Source organism: Petaurus breviceps, unplaced genomic scaffold (genome assembly GCF_028583685.1).
Source record: "Petaurus breviceps papuanus isolate PSGF00001 unplaced genomic scaffold, PetGlider_PUasm1.0 218, whole genome shotgun sequence".
In the NCBI taxonomy this organism is placed as follows: domain Eukaryota; kingdom Metazoa; phylum Chordata; class Mammalia; order Diprotodontia; family Petauridae; genus Petaurus; species Petaurus breviceps.
In genome coordinates, this window is record NW_027185872.1 from 2,464,667 (window position 1) to 2,486,757 (window position 22,091).

The 22,091-nt window shown below is 41.1% G+C and overlaps 1 long non-coding RNA gene across 3 annotated transcripts in view; it reads right to left on the reverse strand.

Moving 5' to 3' along the window:
- LOC138166000 (uncharacterized) overlaps positions 1–22,091 on the reverse strand; it is a 62,219-nt gene that overhangs the window by 15,191 nt on the left and 24,937 nt on the right. Inside the window, exons 2-5 of one of the 3 annotated variants that reach the window (XR_011169514.1) lie at positions 20,991–21,221; positions 16,323–16,457; positions 9,064–9,137; positions 5,892–7,212 (exon numbers count right to left, since the gene is read on the reverse strand). This is a non-coding gene — a long non-coding RNA (uncharacterized lncRNA). Of the gene's footprint in view, positions 1–5,891; positions 7,213–9,063; positions 9,138–14,432; positions 16,084–16,322; positions 16,458–20,990; positions 21,222–22,091 lie in introns of those variants that run through there. The other 2 variants (XR_011169515.1, XR_011169516.1) reach the window with 2 other exon arrangements.

Here is a 22,091-nt window from a genome sequence, read left to right on the forward strand (position 1 = left end):
ACTAGATGGCTTGGATTGAAGGGGAAAAAATCAAAATCATAAAATTAAAAATCTATGTTAGCTATGCACAGATTTGACTTCCAAAGTCACTGGCATCAATTTTGCAAGGGCATTTTTCCCAGTTGGGTGTCCCCACTGCAGGGCAAACTGGTGACTCTTGTGCAACTCAGTAGTTGGTCTATGAGAGTCGCCATGTCTCAAAAATTCATCACCAAGAAGTTGACATGGTAATGAACCATTGCATTTTGTTTAGCTGGAACTTGGACAACAGACATACATTCAGTACATCCCTGGGTGCACATTGGTCTGTGGAAAGTGGATTTCAACCCTTTTTGGTCCTAGAAGGCAAAACTAGAAGAAATAGGGGAGACTTTCAGAGAGTCACATTTAAGGTATGAGTAAAAATAAACAAGCAAGCCAACAAACCAGCAATGACAACAGCTCTCTAACCATGTGAGCTGTCCAGAAGTGGAATGGGCCACTTTAGAAGGCTGTGGGTTTCTCTTGACTCAAGATCTTCAACAAAACTTGGTTACTGTATATTAGGGTTATTGGAGAAGAAATCCTTTGTTTAGTTTGGGGTTAAGTGAGGTGACCTCTGATTCCCTTCCAGCTCAGAGATTCTAAGATTCTGTAAAACCTATGCCATTTCAGAAAATTATTCAAGACCACCCATGAAATGTCAATTATTTCTTTTGTCCAACCTCCATTTAAAACCTCGGCAAACAATAGAAGCAGTAAAAGAACCAAAAACAATAAGAAAAACAATAGAGAAATAAAGTGAATCAAGGATGTTTCCTAAGAGGCTAGTTCTATTTTCTGAAGATATACAGAAAGACAAATGCAGTGGATTGGTTAAGGGAGCTGAAAGATCAACCAAATGAAAAAGTAAGAAGGAGAAGAGAAAAGGGTCCAGGACAATTTGTTACCTATGGACCATGAATTCAAGTCTGTGCTGGGTAGTTTTAGAACGGAGTGTTGGGAATAAGTTGAGGGAGATGGAAGTCATCAGTGAGGGGCAGAGAATGGGGTTGGAAGGATGGTAGCTGCGTGTTCAAGATCACTGGGATGCAGAAGATATAATGGGGTGTGATTTTGTTAATCATTGAGAAATAGGTTCAGGTAGGTTATTATTATCTCCAGAGATTTTTGCCTAAGAGTCAAGGCTTCTCAGGATAGTCTCATAGAAGTGTTCACAGTACACATGGAAAAAAAATCTGAGTACTTTAGGAAGATCTAATCTCAATATGAGTCAATACGGAGATGTGGCAGGCAAGAATAGGAATGCCAGCTTGGGCTATATTGAGAAAGTCACAGTATCTGAGATCAGTGTGACTCTATTCTGTCTTGCTTAGAACACATCTCTGAAAGATTGTGTTGTTTTTTTTTTACATCATAGAAAGATCATAATAAACTGAAACTTCCAGAGGAGAAGAGCCTGGTATAATAAGTATCTTTAAAGAATGGTCAAAAGAACTTTGTGTGTTTACCCTAGTGAAATCTTGATGGTGTGTGTGTGTGTGTGTGTGTGTGTGTGTGTGTGTGTGTGAAGATAATGACTGTCTTTAAGGATTGCTAGAGTGGTGAGAAAGAAAGGGCACTAGATTTGTTTTATTTCTTCTCAGATGTTAGAACTAGAGACTATGGATGGAAGTTGTCAAATGGAAGTGTTTAAGTCAATGAAAGGCAAGATTTCCTAATAATTAGAGCTTTCCAAGTATGGCATGGGCTACCCGCAGGAGGTCCACACTCATCTCTCCTTGGCCATTGTTAAGCAGATGCTGGCTTACCAGTTATTTGGAATGTTGTAGAAAGGGTTTAAGGCAGGGATATTGGACCCGATAGCAGCTATCTGTCTCTACCAGTCTTGATATTCCATGATCTTGTGGCTCCATCACTAAAATTCTTGTGATTGTGTGTTACATAATGTTTAAAGAAGATATTCAGTTACTCTTTTTCTCTCCCTGTGGACATGAAAATAGGGTTATGATATTTTTCAGGTTTAATTTGCTTCATTTTTTTCTTCTCAGTCTCTGCCTAGTTAACTAATAGTAGATCCTGGTTTTGGACAAAAGCCCACTTGAAATACAATCTGGCATTCAGCCTTTGTAACCAAATGCCAAAACTACTAAAATCAATCATTCTCAATTGCAAGCAGCCATGATTTTATTGTAAACTTTAGATAAATCTGTGATTTTATGAAAAGCAACTGTTTTGTAAAAAGTTATCATTTCAGCATAATGATTTTCACAGAAAACCACTATGTTTAGTTCAGTGGTTTGCAAGCTTTTTGGCACTATGGAATCCTTCAGAATTACTGCCATATATGCTAGGATCTGACCCCTGTTTCTTGCATATTGTTGTGATGGGACCAGCTGTTGATGGAACATGAACACTAAACAAACTAGTTATGGCTGCCCTTTTCAAAGCACTCAGAGATGTGTGCCTCTTATAATCTGGGGTTCTGGGTTTGATGACTATAACTCCAAGGGTCCAAACTCAACATGAGTTATTCCTACAGTGAGGTAACTCATCAATTTGATGAAAAAAGTCATTCCTGAAGCCATATGTGACTAGAAACAAGTCCCCAATATTTCTGCTCAAATTTTGCACTTTTCAGCCAACTTGAGATGGACTGTTAAAGCAGAGCCTGAGTGACTACCTGTTGAGGATATCATGAAGTGATTGATGATTTTGATGCTGGTTCCAGATTGTTTTACATAATCACTGAGAGACTATGCAATGCAGGTTCTGTAACTCTTTAAATCTCACATAAAGGGCATGAGCAGGCAAAGCCTGGCCAACTTAAGAAGATTAAAGGATGTATATCACCTAGAGGGCAAAGGAGAGGGACATTGGAGTTTTGATAAAGTTGTATTATGTAAGCAACATGGAAATAGGAAAAAGAATCAAAGTAGGTTATCATTAAAGAAATGTATGGCTGAAAAGGAAAATCTGCTGGTCATATGCCAACAGTGAGATGAGTAATGGAGAACCCCTGTGCTTTGCTGCCATCCTTGGGGGAGGGTCACTGGCAGATCACAGGTTTATTGAATTGAGTAGAAGATGAGACCTTTTTTCTATGTTTCAAGATATCTACCCTATAAAAACTAAAGAAATCCCCACTGATACAATTTTTGGAAGATTAATAACATCCTTTTGTTTGAGTGTGAAAAGCACCTTTCCTCTTTAAGACTTCTTGTTTCATTGCAACCATGTTAATGATGACTGAATTATGTCTAAAATAGACCTTAGAACTTGGTCCTCAGAAGGAAGCAGGGAGAGGTGAATGTTGAGGCTAGAGAAGTACTAGGGCTGAGGAATCTCAGAGAAGGGCTCACTCCAACAACAAACGAGAGAAGAGGACCCGATTATTCACACAGCCCTTCCTGCATTCACATCATAGTCCCCCCATGGCTGTGGAACAGTGCTGGTAAAAAGAGACACAGACAGAAATCTCAGCAAGGAATAACCTAGTGAAAATTTTGTGGATACAGCCTCCTGGAAAGAAGGTCACAGGTTTGGAGGTGAAAGGGTCTCTTCAAGAAAAATGATCACCTAAAAATCTCAACAAATAGAAAAAGAAATGTCTTGAAGAGAGGGTAAGAGATGCATTTGCCAAAGGTCACAGGTAGTCTGTAGAAAACAAACAAGCAAACTATGACTTGAATGTAGGGCTTCTGAATGCATAGAGAATACCAAGTTTCCATGTTTCTTGACTAACTGTATTTTGAAAAGAAGCTAGGAATTCTGCAATGTTTATATGAATAGGGAGCACATTTCAGATGTAGAGGACCACTTTTTCATAAGGCAAAAAAGTGGGCAATAAAAGGCATGTCTAGTGAAGAACTAGTAGTCCAACGTGGCTGGAAAAAATAGAATCCATATGTATAGGAGATATGAAATATCAAGTCCTATGGAAGGTGAGGTGGCAGCCATATTGTGGAAGGCTTTAAATGACAGGCTGAGTACTTTGTGTTTGATCCTAGAAATGATGGTGAGGGAGCCATAGCCAACTTTTGATTGGGAGAGAGAATTGGTTAAAACCATCTGTTGATTAGGAATTTTGTCTTGTCATCTATGTAAAGGATGGATTGGAGAGGAGTGAGCCTGGAGGCAGAAAGACCCATCGGGAGGCTCTTGGAATAATCCACATGAGAAGTGATAATGATTTGAATTAGAGCAGTTACATGGTGATTAGAGGTAAGAGGCAAGATGAAAGATATTTCATAAAAGAATCAACAAGACTCGGAAACCAATTTGCTATGAGAGAGGGTGACATGGAAGAGTCAAGTAGAGCTTCAAGGTTGCACATTTTGGTGAATGGAAGGATGGTGAAAACATTTCACACTACCCCCCCCCCCAAAAAAAAATAAAACAACCAACAAGTGAAGTTTAGTGGAGAGGTGAGTTTAGAGGATATTGGGAGAGCTGTAGCTCACTGGAAAGGGAAGAAGAGCTGTCTTGTCTCTATATGGGTTCTAGTGTGACTCTTTTGTGGTTTCAGTTTTCTATTGGGTGAAATAAAATTTGTGCAAAATTGGATCTGGATTAGCTTTGGTGTTTGCATGAATGATGAGAGCCTTGTATTGACTCTACATACATTATGTATGAACTCTAGTCTGACTCTCTTGGGAAGAGAGCCTAGTTAAGGGGGAGCAGCTGGATCTGGAACTTAATAGAGTGGTTTGTGATTAGCTTCCCAAGATAGAACTTAGAGAAATCAGAGTTGGAATTTCAGGCTGAGTTACGCTTACTACTCCTTAAAGGCTTAACTTTAGTTCCCCAGGCTCCATATATGGTTATCCCAAACTGGAATAAGGAATACAATTTTGGATATGACCAAAGTGTTGTTTTGTTTTGCTTTACTTATGTATACATAATGATCTCATTTCATGCTCACAGCAACCAAAACTGGTTCTATTAATTAATTCCCTTTTTACGTATGGGAAGACTCAGGCTGAGAGAGATTAAGAGATGTCACTAGAATTACATGACCAGTGAATGTCCTTGGCTAGATTAAAACATGGGTCTTTCTGAAGACTAACTCAACACTTACTCCATGACACCACATAGCTTATTATGTTTATTTGTTGCTGGGAGGGAGGGGTTTCTAAGTAGGAGAATGGGAAATGAGAAAATCAGTAAGTAATGACATTATTATTAAAAGCAGAAAAGACTACATCAATAAGACATTTTCTTTTAGAGAGAAAATTTGTCCCAATGTAGCTCACTGTCCTAAATCTCAGTGAGGCTCTGCATTATTCATTTAAAAAATACTTATTTCCCATAGAGCAAGAAAACATTAATTTTGTGACTGTGGTCAAGTCTCTTAAATCTTCTGAGACTCTATTTCCCCATTTGTAAACTGTGAGTAATAGTAATTCTATTTTCAGTTGCGGAAAGAACTTTCTCTACAGACAGTTTCTATAGAGATGTGAGTTATTGTTCCTTATCTTTTCATGAATTAATTGCTTAACTAGAGCTAAGCCCCTCAAGAGTTTGACCATACTTCACTCAGCATTGCATTCCAGATACCTAGCATTAAATTGTAAGCTCCTTGAGGGCAGGGACTGTATTTTTATTATTTTTTGGAAACCTCACTGCTTAGCACTATGCTTGGTACTTGGTAAGAGCTTTAAAATGCTTATTGACTGAGACCAAGCAAAATGAGCTTGGGCATCATTGATGTAGTGGATGGAGGATACACTGGATTTGGAGTCCAATGTTTTGGGTTCACATTCCACCACGTATGCCCTTGGACAAGTCATTTCACTTGTCTGGGCCTCAGTTTCTTTTTCTGTAAGATGAGGCTATTGGACAAAAGACCTCATGGTCATTGGCATCTTGTAATACAGTATGAGCAGACCAACTATTACATAGTTTCTGTGTGTGTGTTTCTTTTTCTCCCTGCAGTTTTTCCAACACACCCTGAAGCCATTGAGTATGCCCCCTGCTTGGCCCCATTCAGAAAATCCCAGACCCATCATGCCATCATGAGTTTGTTGGGCTCTTTGCCTAGTCTAGACACTGCCTGGTCTTCTTCGTTTTGTTTAGAGGTAGGTTTGAAAAGTAATCTCTCAAAACTTGAGAAAAGATTTTCCTCAAACAAAATAGTTTTTGTTTTAATTATATTTTGTTTCAGTTGTTATTAAGTAAAGATTCCACCAGATGTTTTCTGGCAGTGAGTCAGATTTTCTGCCAGATGTTTTCTGCAGATGAGAGCTCGGTCTTATCCACCCCCTCCCTCCCCCAAAAAAAGAAAGAAAAGAAAAAAAAGAAAAAAGTTACTTTGGGAAGGAGAAATTTATGTTCTGAGCCCTTAGGAATCCCAGCAACAAGGAGAAAGTGTTTTTCTTGAAACCACTCCTTTCATTGTTTGCAACCCAAATTGGAGGGGCTTCTAGTCAATAGTTTAATTAGGAAGTCTATTAAAAAATCAACATCAACATTTGTAGCCCCTAAGGAAAAAGTCACAAATGCTTAAGGTAAAGATGAATGAAGGGCCTCAGATTCTCACTAAAGCTTGACTCTGCAGCTCCAAAGGATTTTAAATTCAAGGAAGCCGAGACTGGGCAAGGGGAGGGGGGGTCACGATAGTGCCAGTTGACCCCTGCTCTTCTGTCCCTTTTGTATCATTTGCATCTAGGCTGGCCCTCCTCCTCTTCCTTTTTCTAGATGAGATGTCCAGATTTCTTAATCACAGAACCACAATGTTTGAAGGGAGCTCACAAGGCATCTAAGACTATGCCTACACCAGACTTGCTCCTACTTTGTCGCTGACACCGAGCTGTGCAGACACAGATTGGTGGTTTCCAATAATGGTCATTGCTGTGGGTCCAGACTGATCCAAGTGTTAGGAAGTTTTTATTTACATCCAGCCTACACCCAGCTCTTCAACTGCCACCCATGGGTCCTCATTTTGCCATTGGGGCAAAGTAGAACAAATCTGATCTCTCTACCCTATGACAGTCTGTCATAAAAATACAAATAAGGTGCATCTTTTCTTTCTGGGTCTTTTTCTCTCAGCTTTCCTGCTTAGTCTTTTCTTCTCTCAAAGAGAAATTCCTTCAACCAATACTCAGCTTGGCTCCCAGAACTGCAGAGATTGTCTGATAATACTGCAGAGATTGATTGTCCGACCACGGTATGGCCAAGTTCAGTAGGCCACCAGCTCCTTTGTCCTGGACATGATGTCTCTCTTAGTTTAGCCTAGAACACAGAAATTATCTGTTTGTCTCATGATACTGCTGCCTTCAACCATACCTTCCTTCCATTAAAAACTCCAAAAAACTCCTTTTGTTTCCCTTTCACACAAACTGATGGTTCGTTTTGTCTGCCATTCTGAACAGCATTTGTGAAGTTAGGTTTTTTGGTCCATGTAGAACTTCACCTTTAGAGCTACTTGATTAATCCCATTTGATTTGATTTTTCCCATTATCCCAGTGGGAAATTATTTTTTAAAATTAGGATTAATAAATCAATAAGCATTTATTATGAAAAGTAAATATTTATAATGAGAAGTAATCTACTAAGATGTCTGTCTAATCAGTCAATAAGCATGCTAAACATTGGCGGTACAAAGAAAGGCAAAACATTATCATTGTCCCCAAGGATTTAATATTCTACCAGAGGAGATAACATGAACATAACTATGGAATAAAATAAGTATGTGGAAAGCAATCTGAAAGAGAACGGTTTAGGGTGTGAAAAGAGGGGAAGGCTTCCAGAAGAAGATGGCATTTGAGAGCAAGGAAGACAGGAGGAGGTAGAAGTGAGAAGGGAGAGCATTCCAGGCATGGGGGACAGTCACTGGATTCATGCTGTGACAACTGAATTGGGATGGAGGCAACATTCCTGGGGCCAGAGATCTTTGGGACCTTCTTCAGGCATCTGTCTAAAGTGAGTAGTGCTATATAGCACAGGACAACCATAGGGGATAGAAAAGCCACAGGATGGCTGGCAAGATTGGCTGCTATCTTTTATTCTCTGTCTACATTTCACTGGTAGGTTCTCTATAGCTTGGGTTTTAGATTATCTTGAACATACTGTAGGGATTAAGAAAAGATCACCCAAACCAGACACAAACTTGAGAGTCTAGAGTGTCAGCTTGCTGGGAGATTGACACACTGGTGTATCCATTTATAACTCATTCATTACAGTCAAGGTGATTCTGTAGGTCACGTGTATATATCCACATCATCGAAGAGTAGATTATGGCATCTGATGGCTTCGAATCCATCAGTTTACAGGTGAGCCATTATGAAGTAAGACTACATGGACCATAGAAGGCAGCTGAGTGTGAAGGGACAATGGAAATCACTGGGTCAAATCCCTCATTTTAGGGGGTAAAAATGAAGGTCACTGCAAGAAAAGGGTTTTCCAGGTCACCCAGGAAGATGATGGTAGAGCTAAAATCTGAATGCAGGCCCTCAAACATCAGACCCAGGGCTCTTCCCACTTCAGCTTCCTGAATCCTGCCCAGGGCCATCTCTGTGGGGGCTAATAATTGCTACATTTATAGTAAATTGCTACTATAAAATATTTTAAAATATGTCCAAAAATTAGAAGAAAACAAAACTTTCAGACTCAAATGGAATTTGATTCCCAGCAATTTAATATTGTAGCATTTGCCTTGTTTTATACCTTTGGGGTTTCCCAGACTCTCATCCCCAGCACCCCGAGTGGAAAAATGCTTGATCCATGCTTATCGGTGGGTTGATATGCTTTAAACTGACAAAATTTTCACCATCATAATTTCATAATTAGGTTGTCAAACAAAAAGCAAAAATGCAAGAGCTGAAATGTGGGTGTGTGATCCATCTGCATAAGGGTAGTTCTTGAATCCATTAAGATGACAAAAGATGAGCCTTAGGAGGGAGAAGAGGACTAAGAACAGACATCTGGGAACACTTACAGCAAAGGGTCAAGAAAAAGATGGCAGATGAAGGAGACAACGATAGGAGAGCAGCAGGAGGAGGAGGAGGGGGAGGAGGGAGAGGAAGAGGAGGAGGAGGAGCAGCAGCAGACAGGGAGAAAAAGGAAAGCACCATAGGCACTCACCATACCAGAGCTTGGGGGTAGAAACACAAGAAATGTTTCCAGACAGTCCTTGCCCTCAAGGAGCTTACATCTTCCTGGGGAGATAATATATATAATATTAAATATAATATATACAGCATAGGCATAAGGCGATTTGTTAAGGGGAGAGGAAGAGGTCTGCAAGTTAAGTGCTAGTGGATCTTTGAATGCCCTGATAGAAAAGGAAGTTCAACTAATTTGTGAGTCAGTCAAAGGGTAATGATGTGTTACACGGTGGGCTGTAGCCTGGTCTGCATACGCTGGTGAGAAAGAGAATATCAAAGAAAATCCCCAAATGAGGTGTGCGGGGTGTGTGTGTGTGTGTGTGTGTGTGTGTGTGTGTGTGTGTGTGTGCGCGCGTGTGTGTGTGTGTGCGTGTGTGTGTGTGTGTGTAAGACACACAGAAAGACAGAGAAATAGAGAGACAGGAGATGGGGTAGGGGAAGGGAGGGAGAAAGAGAGACAGAGAAAGGGACAGAGACAGGGAGAGACAGAGATAGACAGACACAGAGAGACAGAGAGAAAGAGACAGAGAGACAGAGAGAGACTAAGTGTACAATAAATGCTTGTTGATTGACAAGGTTCATGCATGTTGGATCCATATACATTGAATGCCCTCATTCCTTTCCTTCTGAATGTCCTTCCACAAGTGTGCACCACATACCCACATCTACATGCTTCCCATGCCATTGAAAAGCAGCTTGGCTCCAGCAGCCCCCAGTAATGGAGTAAGCCTAGATTACTCTTGGGGTTGAGATCCTCAAAGCTGCTGGAGGTTTGGGGTTGCACGTGAGTAAGCTAGTGAGTGAGTGTGTGTGTGCGTGTGTGTGTATGTGTGTGTGCGCTTGTGTGTGGTAATTGCATTCATTTTCATGGCTCCAGCTGGGTGGTTTACTGGGCAGAGCTAGGAGAACAGTTTCTAACCCTGCCTCAGACACTTGAAAGAATGAATGCAGCATTTTTTCAGTGGTTACTATATGTAAAGGCCCATAATTAGAAAAGTGAGCCAGTCACACTCTCAGGGAGTTCACGTTCAAATATAAGAGACAACACATATGGAGGCTGCCAGCTGTTTGGAATTGCTTCTTTAATGGCCTTGTTTAATGGCACATTTACTAACTGTGTGACCCTGGGACAGTCACTTAGCCTCTCTCTACTTACATTTCCTCATCTGTAACATGTGGATAATAATTGCACCTACTTCTTAGTGTAGACCAAATAATATCCTACTTTCAAACACTTTGCAAACCTTGAAGTGCTATATAAATGCTATTACTGTCAATATTATTAGGGACAGTAAACAAAAGGACAAGACCCTTGTAGGTGTTTGCCCAGCCCCACAGACACAAGTGACTTGCAAGGTAGCTTTATCTCTAGAAACAGTCAGGATTGAGCACTGGCCTGGGAGTCCCAGGACATGCCTCCCGAAGTTTGTAATTCCTTGTATAACCTGGTCCAAGATGCTTAATGTCTCTATCGCTCAGTTCAAGCCTTTGTGAAATACAGGGAAGGAGATAGACTATGTATGTCAAGCTAAGGTCCTACTAGAGCGGAAATTCTCTACTTCCCCATAGTCTTGGAAGAAGCAGGGAATAGAAAAACTCAAAGAGAATGAGTTTTCCCCCTTCTTCTAACTGCAGGATTCAGAGAATGGAATAAACCTACTTTCTACCCAAAACAAGTATTAAACGAATGTTTCCAGTTCAGTTTTCTTAACCCCCAACTTTTGGGACAAGATGATATTAATCTGAGAATGAAGAAGCCTGCAGGGCTGTTGGCCACTGTCACCATCTATTTGAGGAGAACCATGGTCAGATTGAAGCCTTCTATACATCTTTACTTATCTCGTTTGTAATCCAGCCCTGGGGATTTGCAGGAAAATACCGTGCAATGTCAACTTTGGACTTTCACCATAAGCGTCCAACCCCAGGGACCTATCAAGTTATCAGTCTTTACTACTGAAAACATAACGCCAGTTAAGTCTGGCTACTCCCAGTGGTTCAGGTTACATTGAGGTAATATTTTGAGTGACTTGGAATACAGAAAGATTTTCGCCCAAAAGACTAATTTAAATTGCCCACGTTTATGGCCTGAATTGCTCTCTCTGTGGGGTCAATCTTGGTATAAAAAGCTTCCTTTGCAAAAAAGGAAAGCGCCCTCACATTTCTGAGGTCAGCACAAATGTGAATCAAATACTCCCCCTTCCTAAGAACAATATTTTGAGAGTTTGTGGGCCCTTAAAACACTTTGGAAAATTCTTAATGGTGGCAGTGGAACAAATGGGACCTTATCATCTCCTGAAATACAGTTTTCATTCTTCCCGTTGGTGATCCATAAAGCAGATTAGATGTAAGCCTTGGATTGGGGAAATCTCCTCCGAGAACACAGAAAGGAAGACCGACCACCTTGGTGGCCCATGCCTTGTAGGAATACCTGGAATCTGGCTAGCCCTTGCACAAAGTATTGGGACATCCTTTCATATCCTCAGAGTAGATCTCAGGCTGGAGAATGCCATTTACCATCCCTTCTGGAGCTGCCATCCCTGACCTCCCTGTCATCCTCTCCATATTGCTGGTTCTCAGCTTCTCAGGGCCTCTGCTTTTGAAATAATGGAGTCACAAAAGAGAGACGTGTTTGGCCCAGAATGGTCATTTTTCTTGAAACACTTAAATTATTTCTCTGCTACTGTCAGAAAAGGTGAACCTGAAGCCAAGTAACTGTTGACTTTGGAAAGATCAGGTTCGGCTCTGGGCCCCCTCAGATGTAAAACCACATGCCTTGGAGGCTTTTTTTTTTTCATTTTTCAGCTAAATCAGAGTCTTAGTATGAACCCATAGTACTAATCCTCTGAGGACACAAACAAGAAGGGTTAGTGGGAATATCCAAACCAAGAATGAGCAGCTTTAAACATGGGGCACATTCTCTTATTTGGGGACACGTGCATCCCCACATGAAAGTCTTCAGTCCCCTCTCCCCAACTTTGCTTGAATGTTACCTCCCCCTTCAATACATTCACATCACCTTCTGCTCTCCTGAGAAGCAATCCTACTTCCCCCTCCTAAGCTCAGTGTGAAATTGTTTCCATCAAAGCTGTCACTAGCAAGCAGGCAGGGTCTTACCCCAGGGCATCACCATAAGTGGGACATACTTCCTCTCCACAGTCCTACCCCATCTGTATGCCTGACTTCTCGGTCCTCTGATGACCCAAACAGACATAAGATTCAACCAACCCTAGGTGCCATCACCATGATATCCCTTCCCCAGGTCCCCCTTCACACTTTCCCCCATACAGACTCTCTTAAGAATGAGCCACCTTCTTCTGGAATAACTGCACCCAAAGAAGTCAGACCGTCCTCTGTACCACGATCGTGCTTGCTTCTTTTTGCCCTAAGTAAACAATTCTGAGTTATGGCTCCTGTTCCTAAACACCTGAAAAAAAATAATGATTAATATTCTTGGCAACATGGGACAAGATTCATCTCTTTTGAGAGAAGAGGTAGGAAGGTCACATCTCATGCTGGAATTGCCCAGGGCTGCAGGCACAAGCCAACAGGGCATCCTGTTCATTGTGGGAATCTGGATCTGTTGCCAGAAGGGAGAAAACAGACTTGAGTTCACTTTAAAGAATTACATGGGAGAGAAGACGGGGTGAAAGTGGAAATTAATGCCCTCCTTGCGTGGGATAGTTTCATGGAGAGAAAGAAGTAAGCAGACTGGAGTGAGAGCTTCTTGGAGAAACAGAGCATAAGGAAGGGACTTGGAGAGCCTTGGGGGGGGAAGGGCCACAGATTCCTTGGAGTTATGGGATTGTAGCCCTGGAGCAGAAAAGGTCTCAGGGGCCATCAAGACCACCCCCTCATTTTATAATGAGGAAACTGAGGATCTGCAAGGTCAAGGGAGTTGCCCATTGTCATAGGGTAGTCAGCCTAATCCCTCTGACTCTGCCCACTGCACTGCTGACTCCCTATATGACCCTGGACACGCAGTCAAAGTGCAACCTCAGTTTCTTCAGCTGTAAAATGGGAAGGGGCTGCTGAACTAGATCACAGATTTACAGACTGGAAGAAAGCAACTTCCTCGTTATACAGATTGGTATATTGAGGCCCAGAGAATTTGTTTTTCTTCAGGTTACAGAGAGAGCGAATGTCAGAGCTGGGAGAATCAAAGCTTCTTGTCTCCAAACATGCCCCCCTTCCCGGTATTCCTTCCACTGCTCCACAATGTTTCCTGCCACATATGTGACCTTAGGAAAATCCCTAACCTTTCTGGGCCTCCTTTTTCTCATCTGTAAAATGAAAGGGCAGGATCCATTCTTCACCAAGGTATGTTTATAGCTGTAAGTCCTTGGGATCCCATGATTCCAAACCTTGTCAGACATGTATTGGTGGGAGGCCTTTGGTGTGTATGGGATGGGCTTCTTGGCCTTAAAGGTCATACTTGGCTTTCAGACTCTGACACCAGCCTCAGAGCACCTTGGACTCCAAGGCCTCTGTTGGCACTGCATTCCTCGGAGTGTTCTGGGCCCCAAGCTATGCCCAGAGACCAATAAGAGGCGTGTAACCGGACTCTGATCAGGAGGACCCCAGGAGACCTTTGAGATTCCCCGTCTCATGCTGCAGTCTGGCCTGAGGCTGGTAGATGGTGCTGTCAGGTAACACAGTCTTGTTTTAAAAGAAAACATCCCCAATCCTGTCTCAAATGTCAACAACCTCTCAGCCCCGCACTAACTAGCTCTGGCGTCGAGACGCCTGTCATGGAATGTGCTTAATGTCGACAAAGTTTCCAAGGCAAAATCCTCTAGGTAACTTTTAGGAACATTCCTAGGGCGACATCGCAAGAGAGAGGAGGGAATCTGGAGGGAGGCTGCCCTACGCAGCTGCTCCAGGCATCTTGGTAGGACAGCCCTGACAATCCAGCTGCTTCCCTACACTTAGCCAGGCCTCTGATTTTCCCTGGTCTCTCTTGTTTGTTTGAAAGGCATTCTCTCCCTCCCACCCACCCCACCCACCCCCACTCCCTCTGGAGACTGAGGATGGATATTGCAGGTCTGGAGACTCAAATCTTACCAAGAAACAATGCCCATCTTATCTTTAACTCTGTTTTCTTTGACTGTGAACCACTTCCACTTCAGAGATCGGAAATTTGAAAGTCATGAGGTGGGTGAGAGTAATGCAGGGAGGGGAAACAGAGTCTTTGTTAAAAAAAAAAAGCCAACTCCCCCTCTAGAAACTGAGAACAGCATGGTTCATTTGCTTTGGATGTTCATGTCCATTGATTGAAAAAAAAAAGGCAGAGCGAAGGAAAAGGTGGCTGAAGGTTGAGGAGGAGTGAGCAAACCATAGAAAGGATAGCATCAAAACAAGCAAATACATCTTTTAGGCTCGTTTCCTTTCAGAGTTCAGGCCAACCCTCTTGGTGGCTCAGTCAACATGAGTTCAAAATATTTGACCATTGGAAAAATAGGGATTTTCCACATCTACATATGAGTTCACTCTTAAAAGACAGCAGGAAACGTCTCTGAAGTTGATCATGGGTCACTCAATCCATTTGGAAGGAGTCTGGCTCCTCTGAGATGGAGCTTCTGCCTCTCGAGGCATCACCCTCTGACCCAGCAAGCCCTCTTCTGGGCATCTACCACAAAGAGGTCAAAGGCAGAGATAAATATTAAATCTTTGTTCTGGTGGAAAAGAACTGGAAACAAAATAGGTTGTGCATCACTTAGGGAAGGGCTGAGTGAACTGTAATAAAATGGGATTTCACAACAAACAGAGATAATGTGAAGAATTCAGAGAAAGATGGAAAGCACTGTGGCAGCTCCTCTACCTAATGGCTTCTCAGAGCTTTTCTCTTCCTTCAGGACTCTCCCTCTTTGAAGACGGTTGAAGCCAGAAGGCCCAAATCTTTCTTCTCTCAAGTTCTTGACAATTCTCCCTTTTATTCAGGTCTAGAGCATCGGGTAATCAAATTTCCACCAATGAGAAAATTCTTACAAAAATGGACTTGAAGCTTTTAATTACATAAAGAATTCAGAGAAACATGTGAAGATCTATAGGAATTGAGACAGAATGAAACAAGCAGAACCCAATAAGCAATTCTGCTGAGTCATTTCTCAGAAATGATCCACTCTTCATGACCCCATTTGGAAGGAGTTTGTCATTTTTTTTTTTCTCCAGCTAATTTTAGAGATAGGAAAACAAAGGTATACAGGGTTAAGTGGCTTGCCCAGGGCCTGGCAGCTAGTAAGTGTCTGAGGTTGGCTGTGAACTCATTATCTAGCACTCTATTTACTGGGCCACCTATTTGCCCCAACAGAGTATGTACAATTAAACCACCTAAACAATATATGACCAAAATGAAATCAAAAAGAAAAAAACAATATTGGGAGTAAATGAAAAATCTCTAACAATCACGGAGAAAAGACTGATAAACCTTATTTCCTTTGTGAGCAGAGAGGCAGAGGACACTAGGGCGCAAGAGCTGTGTGTATTTTCATTTACAGTCATTGAGCTGGGTGGCTTCACTGCCAGGGAAGGCTTCATTCTGAGGGCTTTGAAGAAAGGGAGGATGGATATTTCCAAGAAGTAAAGAAATACAAAAACAAAAGACTAAAGGATGGGGTCTGGACCTGTTTTTATTCCCTGCCCCCCCCCCAGCCGCCATTGGTATTAGTAACTCCTGGGTGAGAATTCTCCTACACAGAGAGTTGGCAACACAGAGTCTTAGAGAGTGACCTAGAACACTGAGCAGCTAAGTAACTTACCCAGGGGCAGAATTGGGCTTGAACCCAAGACTCCCATGGCTTTGAAGTGGATGAACTATCTCTGTTCAATACTGCCTCTCATGAAGAAATGGACATGGAGGAGTCTTCCTCCTCCTTCAAAAAGGCACCATTGCAAACCATGCTACTGTATGAATTGAATGCATCCAATTCATCAAGCATAATTCATGCCTGGCACATAGTAGGCACTCAATACGTTCTGGTTGATTGATTGCATGTGGGCACTAGAAACAAAAGAATAAAACAGTCCTGGACTCAAAAAACTTATTTTGTAATGGGATAGGGGAGGGGGCAACATGTAAACACAGATGACTTATTTCCTCCAAAGCTGTGTGGTCACTAACACTGGAAATGAGGCTTCACAGAACTTGAGACCAAGCACTAGAAGTCATCTTCAAGATTATCTAGTGCCACCCTCTCATTTTAAAGAAGGGGAAAGAAAGCTGAAGCAGAGGTGACTCACTGCGAATTCAGAAGGTCCTTAGTAGCAGAGCTCTGAGTTAAGTCTAGGGCCTCTGATGCTGCCACACCCTTCTCCCTTCTCCAGGCACGGCACTGGCTGCTGGCCTCACCAGAATTGCAGAGACCTCTTATTCTGCTGGAAAAATAAAGTGATTCTGATTGATTATCTTCAATGACACAAATGGAAAAATTTCCTTTGAAGGCCAAGCAGGGGAAATCAAAGCTATATCTCTTAAGACTGGGTTACAATGGCAGTGGCAGAGCATAAGAGCAAAGGCAATGTTTGTATTACAGAGCCTTCCCTTTATAGAGACTGGGAGATATAGGGTCTTTCCAACTGGGTTTTACATACAGGGCTTTTCATCAGCTTCTTTATTCCACATAGATATTTCTGGGGGAGCAGATAAAGAAACTGCTTACTTGGAACAAGACATGGAATTGGACAGTCAGGTGGAATTATTTCATTCTGTGTACATGTATCTCCAGTGCCTGGCACAGAGTAGATGCTTAATTATTTCCGATTGATGAATTTGCCTATTACTTTAATCACATTGCAAACTCCTGTTAGATAGCTACTCTTTAAAAGTTGTGTGTTGTAAACCAGGAAGGTCTCTGTCTGTCTCTGACTTTCTGTCTGCCTCATTCTCTCTGTCTCTATCTTTTTCTCTCTGTCTCTCTGTTTCTCTGTCTCTGTCTCTGTCTGTCTCTGTCTGTCTCTCTGTGTTTGTCTCTCAGTCTCACTCTCTGTCTCTGTCTCTGTCTCTGTCTCTCTGTCTCTCTCTCTGTCTCTCTCTGTCTCTCTCTGTCTCTCTCTCTCTCTCTGTCTCTCTCTCTGTCTCTGTCTCTCTGTCTCTCTCTCTGTCTCTCTCTCTGTCTCTCTCTCTCTCTCTCTGTCTCTCTCTCTCTCTCTCTCTCTCTCTGTCTCTGTCTCTCTCTCTTTCTAAATCTAAATTATAAGAGAATCTAAACTGCAGCTGAATTAAAGGACAATGGAAAGCTACACAGTGAGTATATATGGCTTGTTTGTGGGGAACTAGTATAGACTGTGCTGGAATCAGTCTAAGCGATCTCTGATTGTTAAATCTTCAGTGTGAACATTTACACCTCAAAAATCAACAAAAGCTATAAATCCACACTTGTTGTTCTTTTGTTGATTGTCTAGACTTAAGAAAGTGATGGAGAAAATGAAACTTAAAAGTTCCTCAGGGTATGTCTCCCCTTGTAGCAGTCTGATTGTTAAACATTTACCAGCACACCTTTGCCTCTAGGGCATGCATTCCTGGAATGGAGTGTTGGGATGCTCTGTTGCTAGAATGAGGCACCAAATTGGACAGTTTTGGAGCTATATAAATACCCTAGACTTAAAACAACAATAAGCAGCACAGAGCAAGACTTCCAGTGGGTTGAGTGGATGCTCTCGGGGGAACAGAAGGCTTGGTGCGACTGCCATGTGCATCAATGCAGGCTCCAGCCACAGGGGTGAAATCCCATCTCCATCAAGATTCCTCCCAAACAGTAGATTTCTTGTTTAGGACAGGAGCTGTATCAGACAGAGAAAGTAAAGTGTGGAAGCAATATCGGAGAGTGGAAATTGCCTAGAAAAGCTTATCCCTACAGACAAGGAGACAGTTGTGACTTGGTAATTTCATTTTCTTTCAAAGAAGAAGGAGCCAAGGTGTTTTATGGTATGTACTTTACAACTCCCATTAAAATTGACTTTTGTTCCAATCTTCACTTTCCAATCCTTGGGTGCTGGTTTTAAGTTTCCAACTGATAGTCACTTAAATAACAATAACTTTGAAAATTGTTTTGTATTGGGGAATGTTCATTTAATGAGTTACCACACCCCATCCATTTTATTTTATGTGATGTAAGACAGGAAATAATTTCTTGACCTGTTCTATTAAAAAAAAATCACTGTCACACTCATGAATATGGTATTGTTTAGGGAATCAATCAATTAACAAACATTTAGTAACCACCTGATATATTGTTGTTGCTATATGCAATGCATTGTAGACACAAATGCTGTCCAACTGAAACAATCTCAAATTTCAAAGAGTTTACATTCTAATAGTATCATAAGAATTATTCTCAATCATTCTTTCTTAACCAATTTTGTTTTCAGATTTAAGAATGTACTGATTAATGGACTTAAAATATAATGAGTTCCAAGCCAGAGGGCTTGTGGAAAAACTTTAATATTCATACACTGTTATTAATATTATAAATTTGTAGAATCTTTCTGGAGAGCTATCTGGCAACATGCAGTAAAAACAAAACAAAACAAAACAAAAACCTACCATCTGACAAGCAACTTCATTGTGGCTATTATGCCCTGAAAGACTTGTCAAAAAGTAAGAACTAAACAAGAACCAAAATGAAACAGATCTATATATTCAAGAACTTTCATAGCAGCATTATCTGTGATTTAAAAGAATAATAAACTGGAAGTAAGTTCAATGACTAACAGTAGGGAGATAGGAAAATAAATTGTGGGACATTTATGTAATAAAATATTAAAATTAAATTAATACCAATTTGTATGAAGGATTCAAAGCAATCTGGAAGGACTTTTATGGAATTATTCAAAGTGCAACAATCTGAACCAGGCAGACCGAGCCCACTCCAACTCTGACCACATGAGAGGAAAAGTCAAGGAAAATGAATGGACCAAGATGGTGACTCAGATGGAGTGACTGAAAAGTGGTTATGACACTTTAAACACTGAAATCCATTCATTTCAATGTAAAAAGTCATGAAACAATTTTTGTGATTTTTTTTTATTGATGCTTCATATTATTTTAAACAAAATACATGATGAAGTGCATCCTCTGCACATATTAAATATCTGTAAGTTTCCATTGGAAATCTTAATAAATCAATAACAAGTAGGGGGTAAATGGAGTTTTTTTTTTTTTAAAGAAGAAAAGAAATAAATTAACATGCAACATAAATGTTCTATTTTGATGTGGCTCTAAAGTCTCAAAAGCATCTAGCCTGGTGGTAATTAAGGAAGAAAAAGAAAATTGTGGTAATAGATACAGGCAAGAATGCTTTCTCCAAGTTTTCAGGTTGTTGAGCTTTTGGGATGGAATTCAGACCTGGATTTTCTGGAGCCACTTCTGCTGTCTCCCAATCTGAATGGTGCCACCTCAATAAGAAAAGTCAGAATTAAAATCACATTTGAATGGAGATACACCTTTTCAGAACTCCTGTTGGGCTCACTGTTCATCTAGCAAGGCTTCCTAAGCCCTGAGAATGCTACTGACCCAAAATTTTATTTTTGTGGTAGTAGCCTTATAGGCTCTTTCAAAACATACGTATACTGCTCCCAGTTGGGATCCTTTTCTCTGTTCTCATTCATGTTGGTTGGATTCTTTGTAGGCTCAAGGAATCCATTTGTCCATTCTTTCTCTTTTGAAAAAGTGGGAGACCACACACCCTAATTGATCCTGTGGAGGAAGTACTGCTTGCTGGGTTCTGGTGACTGACAGTCACTGAAACCATGACTGTAGGCTATGCAATGTGACAAACAGGAGATTATGCAAGAGGAACAGATGAACAAATTACATTTTTTAAAAATAGGTGATAGTTGTGGCTAGGTAACACAGTGAAAAGAGCACCAGGCCTGGAGTAAGGAGGATCTGAGTTCAAATTTGACCTCAGACACTTAATACTTACTAGCTGTGTGACCTCGGGCAAGTCACTTAACCCCAATTGCCCTACCTTTCCCCCTCCAAAAAGGCAAAAATAAATAAATACACAAATAAATGAATGAGTGAATAAATACATAAGTGATCAAAAATGATGGGCAACTGGAAGTGGCATGCCAGTAAATGTTTAAAAATCATTTCTGCAGAAAAAAATGGACACACTTTTAAATTTCATCTGTGTTGCTAACACTTTATTAAATCCAAACCATCAATAAAACAACAAATCAAGCCCTGATTTATAGAGATCTTTAATTGCAGAGATATAAATGCTCAAACTGAACATTTTACAACCTCATTAGAGGTGGCTCTAGGATGCCCTGGGTTGTTGCTGTGGTAAAATCAAGGGATTATTCCTGGATAGTCTGTGGGTTCCATTGATAGTCTATAAATTTAAGAGAAATTAAGGAAATATTTTCAGAGTAGGGGTGGATGCTCTTATGTGAGGAACTTATGAGAAGGTACTGATAAGCATCCTATAGCATGGTCAGCCATGAGTAGGCTGTGATCTGCAGGGTTCAAGAGAAAATTGAAATGATTGATATCTCAGTTCCATTTGAGTATGTCTGAGAAGAAAGAGAATGACAATCACTTCACTGGGCTGGACCTGGGAGTAATTTGGATTTAGATGAGCTTTTTGGTCCTTGATCAGTCAATCAATAAGTATGTTTTAAAGCCCAGCCCTGGGCAAAGCTCGGGGTATGTCTCTAGGGGGAAAAAAAAAAAAAAAACTATCCCTTTTCGAAAGGAGTTTACATTCTAATGGAGAAGTCAAGGACATATATCAAGTGTCTATACACACACTCACATATATACACATGTGTACATATACACACATGTGTAGACATGAATTGAATACATATGGACATATACAAAGAAGTCATTGGGGAAGGAGGGCATGATCATCCAAGGGGGACAGAGAAAGCTTAATGTAGTTAACAGAAGAAGCCCCTCACCTTTGTGGCCAACAACACAGGACACTGGCCCAGCATGATGGAGGAAAGTACTGGAACATGAGGAACAGCCATTGTAAGGGGTGTTCATGCAACCAGTTATGGCATAAGACTGACACAAATCTCCATCACATATGAGATGTCACCGCATTCGATCTCATGCGGTTTTCATCCTCTCCTCTCCTCTTCTCCCTCTCAGTTCCACCTTAGGCTCTTCCAATTCCAATAAATTATCTGTGAAAATTAAAGCCTCACAATCACACTCAGGAACCCATGCCATCACATGGCTGCACGCACATGATCATTCACACGCATGCACACATGTGTACACACACGTGCATACTCCCACATAGTCAATGTGAGTTCCTTTACCTTGACTCTGGAACTCAGTTTATGGGTTAAGGTTTTTTTCACCTATAGTTTTCCAGACTATGTTGTTTGATATCAAATTGGGAACATCTGTCATCCTCCGTGAGAATTATTCCTCTACTGGTTGCTATTATGGTTACCGAGGTAATAAAGCAATGTCCTTTCTGAAATTATTGCTGGGATCAATATAAATAAAATGAGTAAGCTGCCTCGGGAGGCTGAAAAGCTCTTTTTCACCTCTAGATCAGTCTTAAAAAGATATAAATGTGTCCTGCTTAGATATGGTTCCTCTCTGGAAGCCCAAGGCTCTTGCTACGACCCAAGACCTTCCAGGATTCTTCCTCTCTGGGTGCAAGAGCTCACTCCCTTAAGAAAGCTACAACATCCCTGGTGTCTGTTGATTCATTGGATTTGTTTCTTTTTGTTTCCCATGCATGCGGTGACCTTCTTGGTATTTGTTACTTAAGCAGCAGCAAAATGATTTCACTGGACAGACTTTCTATGTTATAATATAGAAAAATGTATTTCATTTGTCTAGTTCAAAATAAAGAAGGAGGACATGACCAGAGAAAGGGAAGTGGGGGCAGGGGGAGGAGGGAATGGGAGAGCCAAGAAAATAAAATCTCATGTTACTCTTGAAGATCTCCCAAGAGGCAAGAAATAAAGTAAATTCCTTTATTTTCATTAGAAGACTGTTATCAGTGGAACCCATGGGTGAAGACATGCTCAATTATC